This window comes from Schistocerca gregaria, chromosome 4 (genome assembly GCF_023897955.1).
Source record: "Schistocerca gregaria isolate iqSchGreg1 chromosome 4, iqSchGreg1.2, whole genome shotgun sequence".
In the NCBI taxonomy this organism is placed as follows: domain Eukaryota; kingdom Metazoa; phylum Arthropoda; class Insecta; order Orthoptera; family Acrididae; genus Schistocerca; species Schistocerca gregaria.
The window spans coordinates 562,430,578-562,449,050 of record NC_064923.1 but is presented as its reverse complement, the minus strand read 5'-3'; the positions used below and the strand labels follow the sequence as shown (position 1 = coordinate 562,449,050).

At 42.0% G+C, this 18,473-nt stretch overlaps 1 protein-coding gene across 3 annotated transcripts in view; it reads right to left on the bottom strand.

Annotated features, from left to right (window-relative positions):
• The window catches only part of LOC126268152 (xenotropic and polytropic retrovirus receptor 1), a 237,758-nt gene that overhangs the window by 72,805 nt on the left and 146,480 nt on the right, over window positions 1-18,473 (bottom strand). Inside the window, exon 1 of one of the 3 annotated variants that reach the window (XM_049973694.1) lies at window positions 13,366-13,421. The exons of the other annotated variants lie outside the window; for them this stretch is intronic. The gene's annotated coding sequence lies outside the window, so the exon portion shown is untranslated. Of the gene's footprint in view, window positions 1-13,365; window positions 13,422-18,473 lie in introns of those variants that run through there. 3 annotated transcript variants of the gene reach the window in all.

The following is an 18,473-nucleotide window of genomic DNA, read 5'->3' as shown; positions in this document are numbered from 1 at the left end:
AAGAAAGCAGGTGTTGACAGATGTGAAAATTACCGAACTATCAGTTTAATAAGTCACAGCTGCAAAATACTAATGCGAATTCTTTACAGACGAATGGAAAAACTAGTAGAAGCCGACCTCAGGGAAGATAAGTTTGGATTCCGTAGAAATGTTGGAACACGTGAGGCAATACTGACCCTACGACTTATCTTAGAAGCTAGATTAAGGAAGGGCAAACCTACGTTTCTAGCGTTTGTAGACTTAGAGAAAGCTTTTGACAATGTTGACTGGAATACTCTCTTTCAAATTCTGAAGGTGGCAGGGGTAAAATATAGGGAGCGAAAGGCTATTTACAGTTTGTACAGAAACCAGATGGCAGTTATAAGAGTCGAGGGACATGAAAGGGAAGCAGTGGTTGGGAAGGGAGTGAGATAGGATTGTAGTCTCTCCCCAATGTTATTCAATCTGTATATTGAGCAAGCAGTAAAGGAAACAAAAGAAAAAATTGGAGTAGGTATTAAAATCCATGGAGAAGAAATAAAAACTTTGAGGTTCGCCGATGACATTGTAACTCTGCCAGAGACAGCAAAGGACTTGGAAGAGCAGTTTAATGGAATGGATAGTGTCTTGAAAGGAGGATATGAGATGAACATCAACAAAAGCAAAATGAGGATAATGGAATGTAGTCGAATTAAGTCGGGTGATGCTGAGGGAATTAGATTAGGAAATGAGATGCTTAAAGTAGTAAAGGAATTTTGCTATTTGGGGAGCAAAATAACTGATGATGGTCGAAGTAGAGAGGATATAAAATGTAGACTGGCAATGGCAAGGAAAGCGTTTCTGAAGAAGAGAAATTTGTTAACATCAAGTATAGATTTAAGTGTGAGGAAGTCTTTTCTGGAAGTATTTGTATGGAGTGTAGCCATGTATGGAAGTGAAACATAGATGATAAATAGTTTGGACAAGAAGAGAATAGAAGCTTTCGAAATGTGGTGCTACAGAAGAATGCTGAAGATTAGATGGGTAGATCACATAACTAATGAGGAAGTATTGAATAGGATTGGGGAGAAGAGAAGTTTGTGGCACAACTTGACCAGAAAAAGGGATCGGTTGGTAGGACATGTTCTGAGGCATCAAGGGATCACCAATTTAGTTTTGGAGGGCAGCATGGAGGGTAAAAATCATAGAGGGAGACCAAGAGATGACTACACTAAGCATATTCAGAAGGATGTGGGTTGCAGTGGGTTCTGGGAGGTGAAGAAGCTTGCACAGGGTAGAGTAGCATGGAGAGCTGCATCAAACCAGTCTTAGGACTGAAGATCACAACAACAACAGATTTGTGTGATTTATGATGTAACCAAAATTTAGAGGACTACTAGTACTCATGTGCATGTCTTCAACACACATTATTTAGAGTAAATTGTCACTCTCACACCATACAGATATCTTGTCTAAATCTTTTTGCAGTTGGTTTTGATCATCTGATAACTTTACAAGATGGCAATTGACAGCATCATCTAGAAACAATCTAAGACGGCTGCTCAGATTGTCTCCTACATCATTTTCATAGATCTGGAAATGCAGAAGGCCTGTAACACCTCCTTGTTGAATGCCAGATATTACTTCTGTTTCTCTCTCTCTCTTTCATGAGTGCTTAACAGCGGGGTCATCAGCGTCCTTACACTTATTGAAACAAATGAAATCATGGGCAATTCATAAAACTTTAAAACTCAAACCACATTCATTTGAACATCACTTAAAATAGTGGGAAGATTCTGTGACAAATCTGCAGCAGCTTGCTGGTTGGATAATACTATTCAATCCAATAAAATGTTGTGCACAGTTATCTGTACATCACAAGCATCCCACATTCGAGGGTCCTCTCACAGGAGTAAGAAGTTATGCATCATAGGACTATGGCCTATGGAAAGATAAATAAGGACTTCATCCTTTCTACATGGCTGGAAAGAAGTTTGTCATGGCTGAGTTGTGGGCTTTGATACGTGGAGCTAATTGTCAGTCACTTCCAGCCACTCATCTTCCCATCAACACATGGCTTTGTATCTCAACAGCAAGGTTATAGCATGCATGGAGATGGCACACTGAAAGAACTGAGGGTCATGACATGCCTCCTTGGGTGCTAGATCTGCCCTTTCAATCTGTGAAATACCCATATAGCATGGTACCCAGCAGAAAGACACCTCCTTCCCCAGTCGTAGTTGGAGGAGTGTGTCCTGATATTTTGGATGACTTTGTCTGCTGGGTACAAATGTTGTAGAGAGTGAAGGGCACTCAGAGAATCTGAACAGACAAGAAATTTAACACTGGAAGAATGTCTCATCTGCTCCGTTGCCTGCAAGATCACATATAATTCTGCATTGAAGACAGTAAATTCTTGAGGCATTCTGACCTTGAATACATGATCCGGGAAAACAACAGAGTAACCAATGAAGTTCCCTTTCTTGGACCCACCCTTAAAGACAGCTAAATTGTTATGGTGCTCATAAAATATTGCCAAATATCACATTAAAAACAGAAGCAAAAGTGCAATGTTTTCTGCACTGCACTAAATCTAAAATCATGCTAGGCCCCTACAGCAGCCAAGATGGCAGACAATGGAACCCCTGGATTTGGTGTTGTACTTGCTCCATGTTGACTGACTCCAACACACACTGCATGCAGATCCCAAACGGCGTTTTTTCTCATGAATGGTTGGGGAAAAGGCATTCCAGAGGTGGACGAGCAACAGTATGGTATGCAGGTGAAATCGGAGCTATGAGAAATTTATGTACATACCGATGCACCATGAGGAGCTGTTGCCAGATCGTGAATGGCAGAGCCTCAGCACAGAGACTCAGCATGGGGCTGGCTCTACAACAACCCATGGCCAGCTGAGTCCCCTCACGGTCGACAATGTCAATGACCTTTAAACAAGAAACTCTTGATGATCTGTACACTGTGCACGCATAGTCCAGCCACAAATGCACGAAAGCCTATAAAACTGTAGGATACATCCACTGTCCACTCCCCAAGACCTGTGGCTAAGGCACTTGATGATGATCAATGGCTTCAGGGTTCTCGCTTTCAGATCTCTCAAGTGGTGTAACCACGATAATTTGCAGTCAAAAACAAGGCTCAGAAACCTCACTGAGACTCTAAAGTGTAGGACGGTGTTCCTAACATGTAAGACAGGTAAATTAAAACATGATGATTAAAATCAACACAAACACACTTAATGACAAAAACTGAGTCCCCGTCTTTTCAGCCCACTCCTCTAACATGCACAATGTAAGTCTTAACTGATGGATTACTGTTGAGACGGAAGAGAGGGAACAGAAAACAGAAAAATCATCCACAAATAAAGAGCACTGTACAGGAATCCTTATCATATAAGTGATACTGTTTATGGTTTTTCAAAGAGGGTAACTCTTAAAACACTGCCCTGAGGAACACCATTCTCGTGCTTAAATCGATCTGACAGCACGTTACCAAATTGGGTCGTAAAAACCCGTTGAGACAGGAAAGACCATATGAAGATGAGGTAGTGGCCACGAAAGCCCCATTGATGTAATTGTGAGAGAACACAGTGCCTGCAAGTAGTACTGCATGGCATTACTGATATCAAAGAATATGCTGACACAGAGATGTGTACAAAGGAAAGCCTGCCAAATAGCTGCCTCTAGCAGGGTCAGGTTGTCAACAATTGACTGAATACTCAGGAATCAACACTGAGAGCAGCTAAGGAATTGTGTGGTTTCTAACAACCAGAACAGACAACAGTTAACCATGGTCTTTCCTGCACAGCTCGTTAAGGCAATACTCCGATTACTACTGGGACATGCATGGTCCTTTCCTGGTTTGAGGAGAGGTGTCAGAATTGCCTTCCTCCACGAGTTGGAGAAGTTGTCCGTCTGCCACATGAGATTAAAACATTTGAGGAGAATTTCCTTTGAAGCCACTGGCAAATGTTTAAGCATGCAGAATCACGTCTGGTCGTGACCAGGTGTAGTGTCAGGAATTTCAGTCAGTGCTGATTTGAGCTTCCTCATGGAGAAACGAGAGTTGTAGGCCTCAGAACTGTTGGATCTGAAGTCCAACTTCCCCCTTTCTACAGTCGCACAGTAACGACGAAACGCCGGATCTTGGTGGTAATTTTTACAAAATGCTCGCCAGCGTCTGAGCTATGTCTCCAGGTGTTGTTTCGAGACACCCCTGTTTCAGCACTGCTGCTATTGGTAAACGACTGTATTTACTGGAAATCCTCTGAATGAATTCCCATACTTTTGTAGAAGAAGTGAAACGATTGGTGGAGTCCATAACCTTTTCTTACTCTTCTTAATAACACGTTGAGCCATGGCCCTCTTGACTCGAAAGGCTCTGAGGTTGTCTGCTGTCAGTCGGCATTTAAAATGTCTAAGAGCCACATGATCGTCCCAGATTGCTGAATGGCACTCATCTGTCCACCAAGGGACAGATCGCCTCTTAAGATGACCTGAGGACTTTGTGATGGATAGGTCGGCGACATGATGGATCACTCATGTGATGAGCTCCACCAAACCTTGGACGCTGCCGCAATGCTGAAACACAGCCAGCTGGCTGAACAGCATCCAGTTAGCCCTGCTGATCATCCATTTTGGTGGCTTCTCTTCAGCTACTGCTACATCCAGTAGGTGAATGCGGAGTGGGAAGTGGTCACTGGAATGAAGGTCGTCAATGACCTCTCACTGAACATAGTCTGCAAGGGTGAGAGGGCAGAAAGATAAGTCAATGGCTGAGAATGTCCCAGTAGCAGTACAGAAATGAGTGTGAGTACCTGTGTCGAGGATACACAGCTCGTGAGACATCATGAGGCTCTCCAACACCCAACCCCAAGGCCAAGTAGAGGTCAAGACGCACAAGACATGATGGACATTTAAGCCTCCTAGGAGGAGAAATGATCATGAGAGCTGTTCTACAAGATTTGTGAGAGTATCAGAGTCTACTGCATCTTGTGTAGGTGCAACGTGTTGCACAGCGAGCAAACAGTGACCATATGACACAAATAAATATCAACTGCAACTGCTTGAGGTCAGTAGCCAAAGGGAGAGCAGAGGAATGGTGCGCATTAGAGCCAAACACTGTGACCCATCCCTTGGATCGCTGGAGATAGCTTCTGTAAAACTTCGCCACTCTTGGGGGTTTTGCATTCTTTTAATTTTGGCATGCTTTTTTCATTGCTTCTGCAACAGTGTTCTGATATGTTGTGTGTACAGTGGGGGATCAGTCCCATCTCTTACTAATTTATTTGATATATATATCTCTCTGAATTACCATCGATACTACACTCCTGGAAATGGAAAAAAGAACACATTGACACCGGTGTGTCAGACCCACCATACTTGCTCCTGACACTGCGAGAGGGCTGTACTAGTGCCGACATCGTGCATGCTCTGTTGCCTGTGTCTATGTGCCTGTGGTTCTGTCAGTGTGATCATGTGATGTATCTGACCCCAGGAATGTGTCAATAAAGTTTCCCCTTCCTGGGACAATAAATTCACGGTGTTCTTATTTCAATTTCCAGGAGTGTATTTATTTGAATTTAAATTCCATCTTATCTACGCTTACATAATCAGACTGGAAGGAGTTGAATCTCTTCGAAAGTTGTCAACCGAAATTTTATTTGCGTTTTTAAATAGACGTATTTTGCGTTTATTTTTGGTTGGGATGGATGTTACAGTATTCAGTCATGCTACAACAACCTTGTGGTCACTAATCCCTTGCCATCAAGATGCTTCCTATTTGCTCAGGATTATTTGTTGCTAAGAGTTCAAGTATGTTTTTGCAACAATTTAGTACACTTCGGGCGGGCTCCTGAATTAACTGTTCAAAATAATATTCTGAGAACGCATTCACTAAGATTTCAGATGATTTTAACTATGTATTTACGCCAGTATATTGGAGGTTAGTTGATGTCACCACCAACTATAATTGTATGAGGAGGGTACTTATTTGAGATGAAACTCAAGTTTTCTTTGAATTGTCCAGCAACTGCATCATATGAGTCAGTGGATCTGTAAAAGGAACCAATTATTAGTTTTCAGAGAAAGCATTCTACGGTGTAGTTTCGAATAATGTTCTGTCATGAATGGGAAACATGTGTCAGTGAAATGTTTCTACAATTTTTGATTTTGTTGGAGGTGACTTCCCTAAATAATCTGGCATACAGCTGTACTTTCTATCTTATCGGATTTGAGTTTTCCGCAGAGTTTGACAGTCCTAATTAGCCTGTCTCTTCGTTTTACATTTAATCTCACCGACTCCATTTACAAACATACACATCAAAAAAAGTTTTGCGTCACCCCAGTTCCCAGAACTCCTGAAGATAGACGTTGACTGTGGATAAAGTATCACAGACAGTCCCTTTGACTGTTCAGAGACGTCACTAAACCCGTCCAAAGATGTTAACAACCATGCATGAACAGCACCTATTGGACGAAGGGGGTCCGACAGCCGATCAGTTCCAGTAGTTTTACCAGGAAGGAGGTACACGGCTCGTGTTGTCTGTAGTTCAATCATGCCTAGACGGGTAATACCGGGGCCTGATCGCGTCTGCATTGTTACTTTGTGCCTGGAAGGGCTCTCAACAAGGGAAGTGTCAGGCGTCTCTGAGTGCACCAAAGCGATTTTGTTCGGACATGGAGGAGATACAGTGGGACAGGAACTGTCAATGACATGCCTCGATTAGGCCGCTACTACTGCCATGGATGACCGCTACGTACGGATTATGACTCGGAGGAACTCTGACAGCAACGCCACCATGTTGAATAATGCTTTTCGTGCAGCTACAGGACGTCGTGTTACGACTCAAACTGTGCACAACTTCACTCCCGACGTCCATGGCGAGGTCCATCTTTGCAACCACGACACCATGCAGTGCGATGTAGATGGGCCCAACAACATGCCGAATGGACCGCTCAGGATTGGCATCATGTTCTCTTCGCCGATGAGTGTCGCATTTGCCTTCAAGCAGACAATCGCCGGAGACGAGTTTGGAAGCAACTCGCTCAGGCTTAATGCCTTAGACACACTGTCCAGAGAGCGCAGCAAGGTGGAGTTCCCTGCTATTTTGGGGTGTCATTATGTGGGGCCGACGTACGCCGCTGGCGGTCATGGAAGGCGCCATAACGGCTGTACGATAGGTGACTGCAATCCTCCGCCCGATAGTGCAACCATATCGGCAGCATATTGGGGAGGCATTCGTCTTCATGGACGACAATTCGCGCCCCCATTGTGCACGTCTTGTGAATGACTTCCTTCAGGATAACGACATTGCTCGACTAGAGTGCCCAGTATGTTCTCCAGACATAAACCCTATCGAACATGCCTGGGACAGATTGAAAAGGGCTGTTTATGGACGACGTGATCCATGAATCACTGAGGGATCTACGCCGAATCGCCGTTGAGGAGTGGGACAATGTGGACCAGCAGTGCCTTGTTGAAACTGTGGATAGTATGCCACGACGAATACAGGCATGTATCAATGCAAGAGGACGTGCTACTGGGTATTAGAGGTACTGGTATGTACAGTTACCTGGACGACCATCACCTTTGTAGGTCTCGGTGTAAGGTGGTACAACTTGCAATATGTCGTTTTCATGAGCAATAAAAAGGACTGATATGTTGTTTATGTGGATCTCTATTCGAATTTTCGCCCGCCTTCCCTTTGAATGCGAATACAATATTTCGACTTTATAAATAGGAGTAAACAGCTACAACAGTGGGCAGTTTTATGCAGTAATCAATGGTTACCATGTTTCTGTCAGCATTTGTGTTTATTTCATCGGCAAAGTTAGATGTTTCTCTTTGCGGTTTGCAAAATTACTTACTCTATAGAAGAAAGAACTGAAATTGCGGAAACATATGAAGGGCTTATTTCAATAGTGATACAAGTACATTACCTCCACTTTTCTCTCTATAATGCTTTTGAAATTAATGAGCCAAACAAACAGAAAGAAAGGTTCATCTCTAGCAAGAAGCCATGTGCTTGAATATTTCCGGTATCTGAACTGCAGATTTTTCAGCGCTCATTTAACTTTAGGACTCTGTATCTCTATATGAACAAAAATGGACTTTTACCACTATTAAAATAAGCCCTTAATATGTGAAAACAACTTCTATTGAGGAAACAGGCGAAATTTTCGGGGTCATGTATCCGGATACGACTACCAGCAAAGAGAGCAATACAGAGTCTGTATAAAAATTGGCGCACCTACGGATCTGTGCAAAACGTAAAACGACAAAGAATTCCTTCAGTTCGCACGCCAGACGTTACTGCAGACATTCGCCAAAGAACTATTCAGAGCCCGTAGAAGGCTAAACGTAAATTGGCTCAACAGTCGCATGTGAGCAGGAGAAACTGCTAGCGGACATTGGAAAGTTTTTTTTTTTTTTTTTTTTTTTTTTTTTTAAAGAAATTACTTGAGGATGACAGTCAAAAACGTCAGATTACTGCACAGTGCTTTTGAATAACATCAGTGATTGTTTATTAGACTATTTCCATTACATCATGAGTGATGAGGTATGGCTTGATCTTTCCGTTAACGAGAATTCACAGAACCCTAACAATGTGTGTCAGCAACCACTCCATGATGAAAAAATTGGCGTTCGGTGCGGTGTAACAGGAACTCGCAACATTGGACCGATATTTTCTGACACTACCATCAACACGTCTGCTTATATGGAAATTTTTGATACGTGTTGTGCTAGAGTCCCTGAATATGAAAGACTATACTGTTTCTTTCAGGAAGATGGGGCAACATGCCACACTTTTAAGGTATCCCTAGAACGAGTCCGTGTACTCTACACTGAGGAACGAACTGCAGCAAACACTTTTGGCCACCACGTTCGCCAGATCTAAGAACATGCCGTTTTTTTCTGTGGGGACACTTTAGAGAAAGGTCTTTGAAAAAAAAATCCGCACACAATACAAGAACTGAAAGACATCAGCCGTGAAGTTGCCGCCATCGATATCAGAACTTTACGCCGGGTGTATCTGACTATCCTTAGATGTGCACAGTTGTGTATTGATGTTGCAAGGGGTCACTTTCAACATCTTCTAGAAACATATTTTTCATTGTAAATAAATGTTAAGCATATTTCATCTCTTTGTTTCCGTTGAGTTCACTGCATTTCCTTTATATTTGCACGAGCTGCATTGAACTGCGTCACCCTGATGGATGCTGAAGCAGATATGTTGTTTGACTAAAGGCTAGCGCTTTTTGCCGATTTCTGCTGAGTGATGGCTGTTAATAATTTGGAAGGTGCGAATGAAATCTGTTCTTTATTATACTTAACACTAAAATCGATGCCGGCCGGAGTGGCCGTGCGGTTCTAGGCGCTACAGTCTGGAACCGAGCGACCGCTACGGTTGCATAGTGCTCAGAGCCATTTGAACCATTTGAACTAAAATCGATGTACAGTAATTTTCATAAACAATAACACAATCTTTTAATTTCAGTTTTTTGGAAAGTATATACAATTTGTAATTGCTACAGTGACATGTAATTTATTGAATACAATACTTTTCATCAGTATAGTTCATTAATATTTTAAATAATGCTTCATTTCTATTAAACTTACTTCCAAAATTATAAAATTTGATAAATGTGCGAAGAAAAAATGTCAGAAGTTAGTTCCACAGTGAGTGGGACGGGAAGAGCGCAAATTTTGCAGTTCTACCAGGGGCGCAGAGTTACCTCGGTACGGTTCTGGTCTGGCGTCCGTTTCCCTTGAAGCCTCAAAATCCTCCTCTTGCCATTTTGTAAGCATTGGCGATTCACTTGGGACCCTAGAAGGTCGTAACTGCTACTATTATTGTTGTATTGTGTGCATGAATGTACATTCCATGAATGTTAACTCTTATAAAACATGACATATGAGTAGTCACTGTTGTCAGAAATAACAAAAATTGCACAAATATTTTAACGCAAATTGAGCGCGGAAAAGTTGTCACTTTTCCATCGCCGGCCGGGGTCGCCCAGCGGTTCTAGGCGCTACAGTCTGGAAGCTCGCGACCGCTACGGTCACAGGTTCGAATCCTGCCTCGGGAGTGGATATGTGTGATGTCCTTAAGTTAGTTAGGTTTAAGTAGTTCTAAGTTCTAGGGGACTGATGTCCACAGGAGTTAGGTCCCATAGTGCTAGAGCCATTTGAACTTTTCCATCGCTCATTCTTTTTGTGGCCCCCCGACATGCGGCAGTCTACAAGCAACGTGTCTGCCGAAGGGCTCAACTACCCGGCGACCCCCACAGGGACAAGGCGTACTGCCTAGACTGGAAAAGCGGGCAGATCTCCCACCACTGGTGCTGGTTCTGTAGTGTACCAGAGATGGCTGTCATGACTATACGAGTTACCAGTACATACCTCAGAGGCTGAACACGTATTGGATATCATACCACCATGCGGTATTCTTTCTGTTGAAACTACTTGTCGGTAGTTGAGGAACTATGCAAATCTGTCGCAATATTCATATAATTGCTACGACAATACATTAACATACAACAGATTTGGGACACAAAGAGTTACACATAAACAATGTGTCGTATTTATCTTGACCACACCATTAACTTTTTGTCCGGAAGGAAAATTAAAAAAAGAATGTGTCAAAAATGGTTCAAATAGCTCTGATCATTATGGGACTTAACTTCTGAGGTCATCAGTCCCCTAGAACTTAGAGCTACTTAAACCTAACTAACCTAAGGACATCACACACATCCATGCCCGAAGCCGGATTCGAACCTGCGACCGTAGCGGTCGCTCGGTTCCAGACTGACGCGCCTAGAACCGCTCGGCCACTCCAGCCGGCTAGAATGTGTCAAACAAATGTTGTTTAAGTACGAGGGGACATTAATCAGCTTGTGCCATACTTTTAACTTTGTTCATTACTAGGATATGAAGAGCAGTACGCCTAATTTAAAAAGAAACCTATGCTTTTTATTCGGTAATTTACTCACTCTCCTCAGGACTGTTCAGAAACGTATCACTTTGTACCGTTCCCACGAAAATATGGCATTATTAAAAACGTGACACAAAATGGACATTAACTCTCCTAAACTAGTACACAGTGCAAGTACCCAGGGTAATACATCTGGTCAATTGACTGGAGTTGACAACCAACAAATGGAGAAATAAGAAAAATTCACACCAGTCATTCAGTCAACTATCTTCAGTTGAGGGTATATGTGAGTACAATGCAAACCAACGAGCAGAAGATGGAAATGCTATTCGTCTGTGGAGAAGGAAAATTGGCAGAATGGTAACTGCAATAATACTTTCGTATTCACATGACAAGTACTGTAGTAAAGTTCCCTAGTACTTTTAAACTATATTTTGCGCACAGTTCTTTATTAAAAACTGCGCCATCATTACTTTTATTGTGGTTGAAAGTAGGCTCATGCTACTCAGGAAGAGAAACTCTACAGAAAGCGATTTCCTGACAAGAACCCGCCTTCCAGACGAGTGTTACCGCATCTTGTTGTGATGACTCAGGAAACGGGAAATTTCAACCCAAGGCAACGCAATCGTCGTAAGCCTCGCACGGACGAGCCTCCCAAGTTAATGTTCTCGCTTCTGTTTCAGCGAATCCACACTTGAGTACGTTTCATGTCCAAACCCAAACTTCCATTTGTCATCAACCATGAATTTATCCACCGACACTGGGCAAGTGACTGAGTCAAAATATCTCCCCTGTGCTACAAATACACATAATGAATGTACGAGTGCAGGTTTTAGACTTATGGTAGACGACATATGGACATTTGAATCTGACAGTGAAGCGTGCTCAGACAGCCTAATTGTAAGATGACAACTCCCGAAAAGAGGGAAATCCGGGTTCGAGTTCCGATCCGGCACAAATTTTCGTTGTCATTCCATTATGCAGCTGATGATGTCCATATTTGCAACTGCGACTATATTTCATAACGGCTGTAGTTGACACAGAGCCTGTTCATTCGGAAATGCAGACAAGCATTCATATCTCGAGGAACATTTCATCGTACTTCTGAACACAGGCCCTGCAATATCATGAGTATGAAAGTAGTTGTATTTTGACAGTGAATCTGATTTATAATTTACGGACTATACCTGGTCCAGGACCAGCGATACAACTTCATTAAATATGCAGTTAATTGTCAGAGAGTGTTTTAAAAATAGAAGAACAAGAGTTTCTGAAGCTCGGGTATCAGCGCGAAAAACTTTCAAGCGCGAAATGCCAAGCACAGGACATAGATATTTTTATTACATGAAGGGTTGCAAATATGTGGTGGATTTTAGCTTGCTACTCGTATACTAGATAATCATTCCATAAGAAACAATATACATATCGTGAAGACATTTAGTCCAGCGTCCGCAGGCAGAAGATACCCTCAGTGGCATCGTTTTAATACATACACGTTACTTCAATAAACATAAGTGTGATTGAAAGATGATACTTCGTAATAATTGAAGAGAGGTCATCTAGTGAAATCAAAGTTATATCTGGGCTTCCTCACGAAGTTTTATAGGTCTTCTGCTGTTCGCAGTCTGCATAAACGATTTAGGAGACAATCTGAGCAGCTCTCTTGGATTGTTTCCAGATGATGCCGTCGTTTACCATCAAGTAAAGTCATCAGAAGAATGAATTACAAAATAATTTTGATAAGATATCTGCATGATGGCAACTGACCCAGAACAATAAAAAGTGTGAGGCCCTCCAGTAAAAAAAAAAAAAAATCCGTTAAATTTCGATTATACGATGAATGAAACAAATTTAAAATTTGTCGATTCAATAAAATATCTAGGAATTACGAGTGTGAACAACTTAAATTGTATCTATCGCATAGAAAACATTATGAGGAAGGCTGTTTTGTTGGCAGAACACTTAGAAGATGCAAAAAATCTGCTAAGGAAACTGTCTACACAACGGTTGTTCGTCTCATTCTGCAGTTTTGCTGCGTGTGTGGGAACCTTACCTGATGGGGCTGACGGAGGGCACCAAGAAATATGGGGGAGAGTGTCCGTGTATGATAAGCGAGTCAAAACTTTCTCCTCCAAACACCAAAATATTTTGTTGGCTCCCACTTACATGACCATCGTGATAAAATGAGGGTAGCTAGGCCTCGCATAGAAAGATTGAGGTGTTCATTTTTCCCGCATGTCATTCGAAATTGGAACAGCAGTGAAATAGTTTGAAGGTGGCCGTATCCACCTTCTGCTAAAAGCTAAAGTATGAATTACAGAAGAATTACGCAGATGCCTGCTACTATATCGACTGTTCGTGAATGTCTCAACTTGAATTCCGACAGCAGGTTTAAGTGCAGCGTGTCTAACTACAGGACTCTTACACACTGTGTAATGGCAGCGGCAACTCACCACGCAGCGTGGCCCGGCAGCCAGCGTACTGTTGCCGCCGCAGACACCAAGACACACCTGTGGTTCCCAGCGACTACTCGTCTCCCCACTCCCCCCCCCCCCCCCCCCTCTCCCTCTCTCTCTCCCTCCCTCTCTCTCTCTCTCTCTCTCTCTCTCTCTCTCTCTCTCTCTCTCTCTCTCTCTCTCTCTCTCTCTCTCTCTCTCTCTCTCTCTCTCTCTCTCTCTCTCTCTCTCTCTCTCTATACCCCCTTCCCGGCACCACCATTTTTTAAGGTCGAGGGCAGCAGGAAGGGGCGTCGTATGCAACATGGAGCACTGGGAAGCCGTTCCCCTGTTTCTTTTATCGCCATCGTGTCTTATTCACCTATTCTTCTCCACCATGTACACACTTGCAGATCAAGCCTTTTCACCTCCTCTGCTCGCAGTTTGCTCTGCTTCTACACTTGCACTCTGCATTACTATGGTGCTAGTCTGCGTTCGTTTTGGTTTTATTTCCGGACATAGCGAGGAAGAAAATGCCATGTCTGCCTCAGTAGATTCATTATCTACCTGATCCTCAGATTTTGTCTTTGCGAACGAAAAAACTGTCCTTCCCGGATAAGAACGTCTTCTTTGTTGAGTCAGCAGGCGCATAGTTAAAAAAAAAAAAAAACACAGAACTTCGTAATCGAGCAGCCACAGCCCTTAAACCTCATAATGAATTGAAGTAATGAGACGGAAGACAGCTGTAATTAGTGATTTCTTTATTGTCACAACCGGTTTCTCTGCACTGAAACAACGTCCTCAGGTGAATTGCATAAGAAGGAAAGGATCTCATGTAATACATATGATGAAAATACCAAAAGAAGTTTTAAAAGATTTATAAAAATTTTAATTTTGAGAATTTTAAGGAAAATATTTTAAATATTTTTACAGACCCTATGTATAGCATTTAAATAGGCAGAAAAAAATCCAAATTAAAACGTTCTTACAATATTACATTAGCGCACCAAGAGGCTCCCAATATTCGTAGTCAAAAATCTAACCTCTGAAGAGGGAGAGCCATCAAAGTGAACAGAACAGGGCATCAAGGCGAATAGTGCGGTTGTACACTACGAGAAAAACCATATATTATTTTGATCGCTGGAGGCCCCAGTTTTGATTTTCTCTTGTTTGTGTTTTTCTTTTTCACTCATTTCAGTTATGTACGGTTGTTTTCGTAGTGCGCCACCCCACTATTCGCCCCAACGCATTATTTTATTTATTTAAAATACTTGCCCTCTTCAGAGGCTTGATTTTTGACTAGGAACGTTGGGGGGGGGGGGGGGGGGTAGGGGGCACAAGACATTGACTGTGGTTAAAAAATCCGAAATTCTTAAAAAATTAAACAAAGCAGAAAACATCATTTACGACATTAAAAAAAGTTGATAAAATTGAGGAGTTTGTGTACAATATGAACATCAAAAACCAGTGGCAGGAATTTTAAAAACACCAGTGAGTACCCATTAACTGAAGACGCTTTGAACACGTGGTGTCTTCAGAAACATAGAAAGTACACTCCAGTTTCAGGGGCTCTTATCCAAGCAAAACAGAGATTTTTCTGTAAAGAAATTGTGAAAAAAGACGATTTCCGCGCAATCATCGGATGGCTTGATAAGTTAAAAGAAAGGTTTAGTATCCGCTTACTAACCACAATAGGAGAAAAACTCTCGTGACTTCGAAGCTGGAGAGCAGTACAAATTCAAGAAAACTTTAAGAGAGTTAAGTCTTTGTCATTATCAGATTTATAACGTGGACGAAAGCCGAGACTTTTGCCCAACAAAACATTCGTCCACAAAGCTGCGGAAAGTGCTCCTGGCAGAAAAAATGTATAAAGATAGGCTCTCATATATGCCATGCTCTAATGCTAGTGGAGCGCACAAACTTGAGCTGCTTGTCATAAGAAAATCAAAAGATCCTAGGGCGTTCAAAATTGCAAGACTACCAGTCAAATATAAACGCCAAAAGAAAGCTTGTATGACACAGGAATTGTTCGGTGAGTGGTTTCACGAGGAGTTCCTGCGATTGGTCAAAAAGTTCCTTAAAAAGTAAAATGTGTCAGAAAGTTTTGTTGGTGTATGATAACTGGCCCGGACATCCTTACGAAGATGAACTTAAATCCAAAGATGGTTTGATAAGAGTGATGCTTCTACCCAAAATGTAACCCCTTTGATACAACCTATGGATCAGAATATTATTTTTTACATAAAAACCTACTGTCTAGTGTAATTAGCAGCTTGAAAGTACCTGCACTATTCAATCATCAAAAGAAACAATTGTTAAAAACGGTGTTCACTACCTTACTCGGGCTTTGGAAAGTGTTTCGACTATAGTGTTGGTATCTTGCGTGGGACAAACTCTGGGCAGATCTTCCTTTACTAAACGAGTAGAAAAAATGTTTTAAAGAAGTTAAAGGGTTTGAAGAAAATGTTGAACCTATTAGCGACAAATTATACTGAAACGCTGTTTATTATCAACGTAAATGACTGGTTATTCGGAAACGAAGAAGAAAATTGTCAGCTGATGAGTGATAACGAGATTATCCAAGACGTGTTAAATACATTTGAGAATGAAGAACAATCGGAAACTTTGCCAGTACAGACCGTACGACATAGCGATGTTGTGAGTGCATTTAGAACACGTGTCACGTCGGCTGTGAAAAATGACGTAGAAACAGCTGATGCTTTAGTTTTAAGGAGGCTGCAAGAGAACGCTTTAAAAATCTCTTTGATATCGAAAAAATATATCACAGAAGAAGCCGATTGATGAAGATGAACGTAAAAACTATCAATACATTAACAAGTAAATTGTTTTTGTTTTTCAATTAATTTGTTTGTCGCTATAAATATGTACATAAAGTATTGTTAAGGCCATAGAAATATTATATCATCGTACCGTCTCCAAAATCTCCAGAATAAAGGAAGGTCATTGCATTATCTATTATTATACCAACTACTAAGGCGAGAAAATTTTCGAGACTGTTGAGTCTGAGAGCTATGTTGCAAACACCTCTCTCTCTCTCTCCCCCCTCTCTTTTCTTTTAAATTAGAGATTAAAAAAACAAAAGAGTTGTATCTCTGGGGGGAGGGAGTGAGGGGGGGGGGGAGGGGGCGGAATGCAGTGAAACCCCATAGCCCTCTCCTCGGACCCGCATCTATTGCTCAGCGTTGACTTCTTGTGTTTCATTTTGAAACAAACAGAGTTGATATAGCATGAATTCATCGTGACCAGTACTGCACTTGGTTCTATATAAAAGATTTACATTATACCCTGCAAACCACATTTTGATGTGCGAAGGAGGCTACTTTGCACTGTGCGCGCAGTAAGAACTATTGTTGGTAAGCTATGTGATTTCGAATCTCGTAACTTTAATTTTCCGGTCTTCTCGCGATATATACGTAGACGGAAGTAAAATGTTGGTTCGTTCATTTAGTAAAGTACGCTGTAGAAATTTTAACCAACCACATTCTGATGCACGGCGCCAGTCTTTTAGCGCTTGCCACTGGAATTGTCTCAGCTGCTCTTCTTTACATCCTCTGTCTCCTCTATCAATCCTATCTGGTACGAGTTCCAGAGAGAAGAGCAATATGCAAACTAGAGTTTCGTAAGATGCCGCCTTTGTGGGTGGACTACACTTCCTAAGCATTCTTTCAACGAATACGTCTGGTCTCTGCCTTACCTGCGATTAGTTTTGCGTAGTCGTTCCACTTTAAGTCGCTCTGTTCGCATATTACCAGATGTTTAATGAATGTGCCTGCTTCCAGGGATTGTTCGGCAATCATGTAATCAAACATTGATAGGTCGTTATACTGATTCATGCGCAACGCGTTACATTCGTGTATGATGATGGTCAGCTACCAATGCCTGCGCCAAGCGTCGACCTCTGCAGGTCATCTTGCATTTCACTACAGGTTTCAAGAGTATATAACAGCGTCATCCGCGAAAAGCCTTGAGGAAGTTTCAAAAATAAATACTTATAAAATGTAGCAATAGATGGCGCTATAAACATCATAATATAATAGTGATCGACTACAAATGACAAATGAATCATACAACAATGCCTAAGACGTACGTTTGACGCTAAACAAACTGTAGTACTCAGTGTGAATGGGTGTACAGGTGTGATACTCTTGATTACGTAAACCCATCCTCCGCGGCAAGGTAATATCACATCGGTTGGGAAACATCAGTTTTTAAGTGAAACCGCATGAAAAGGATCACTCACATCGGTTTTTAACTGCTCTGAGGCCAAAAACTGCATAAAAAGCATCAATCAAAAACAAATCGGATTATTAATTTCTGTATGACTGGCGCAAAACATGTTCAATATGCTCTCCACCATTTTCTGCAACAAGTTGAAATCGAGAAACAGCATGTCCCACAACTGGTCGAAGCGTTTCCGGGGTCACGTTCAGAATGTGTTGCGCAGTGCGTACCTTCAATGCAGCTAAATTTGCATTCGGAAAATGAACCCAACATCTTTCAGATAGCCCCACAGCCAGAAGTCACACAAATTAAGATCAGGTGACCGGGACGGCCAGGCTTTAGGGACGTAGCGGCTGATAATTCTAGCATTTTCGAAATGGCGCTTCAGCAGCTGCTTAACGGGATTTGCAATGTGCAGAGGTGCGCCATCTGGCATAAAAATAATCCCATCTACACATCCACGCTGTTCGAGAGCTGGAATGATGAGGTTGCGCAGAAGTCACTCATACCGCTTGCCAGTGACGGTACAGGTAATAGGACCGGAAGTACCTGTCTCTTCGAAAAAATATGGCCCTGTGATAAATGATGCCGTAAGCCCGCACCACATAGTGACCTCTTGAGGATGAAGTGGTACTGGTTGACTTGCGTGTGGATTTTCCGTTCTCCATATTCAACAATTCTGTATATTGACATATACTATCAGATGGGAGTGGGCTTCGTCTGTCCACAAAATCTTCTACGGTCAATCATTGTCCACTTCCGTGCGAGCGAGAAATTCTAAAGCAAAGGTCTCTCTCTTGCTGATAGGTCAACAGAAAGCAACTCGTGCACATGGGTAATTTTAAATGGATAACAAAGAAGGATGTTTCGTAGGATTTTACGCA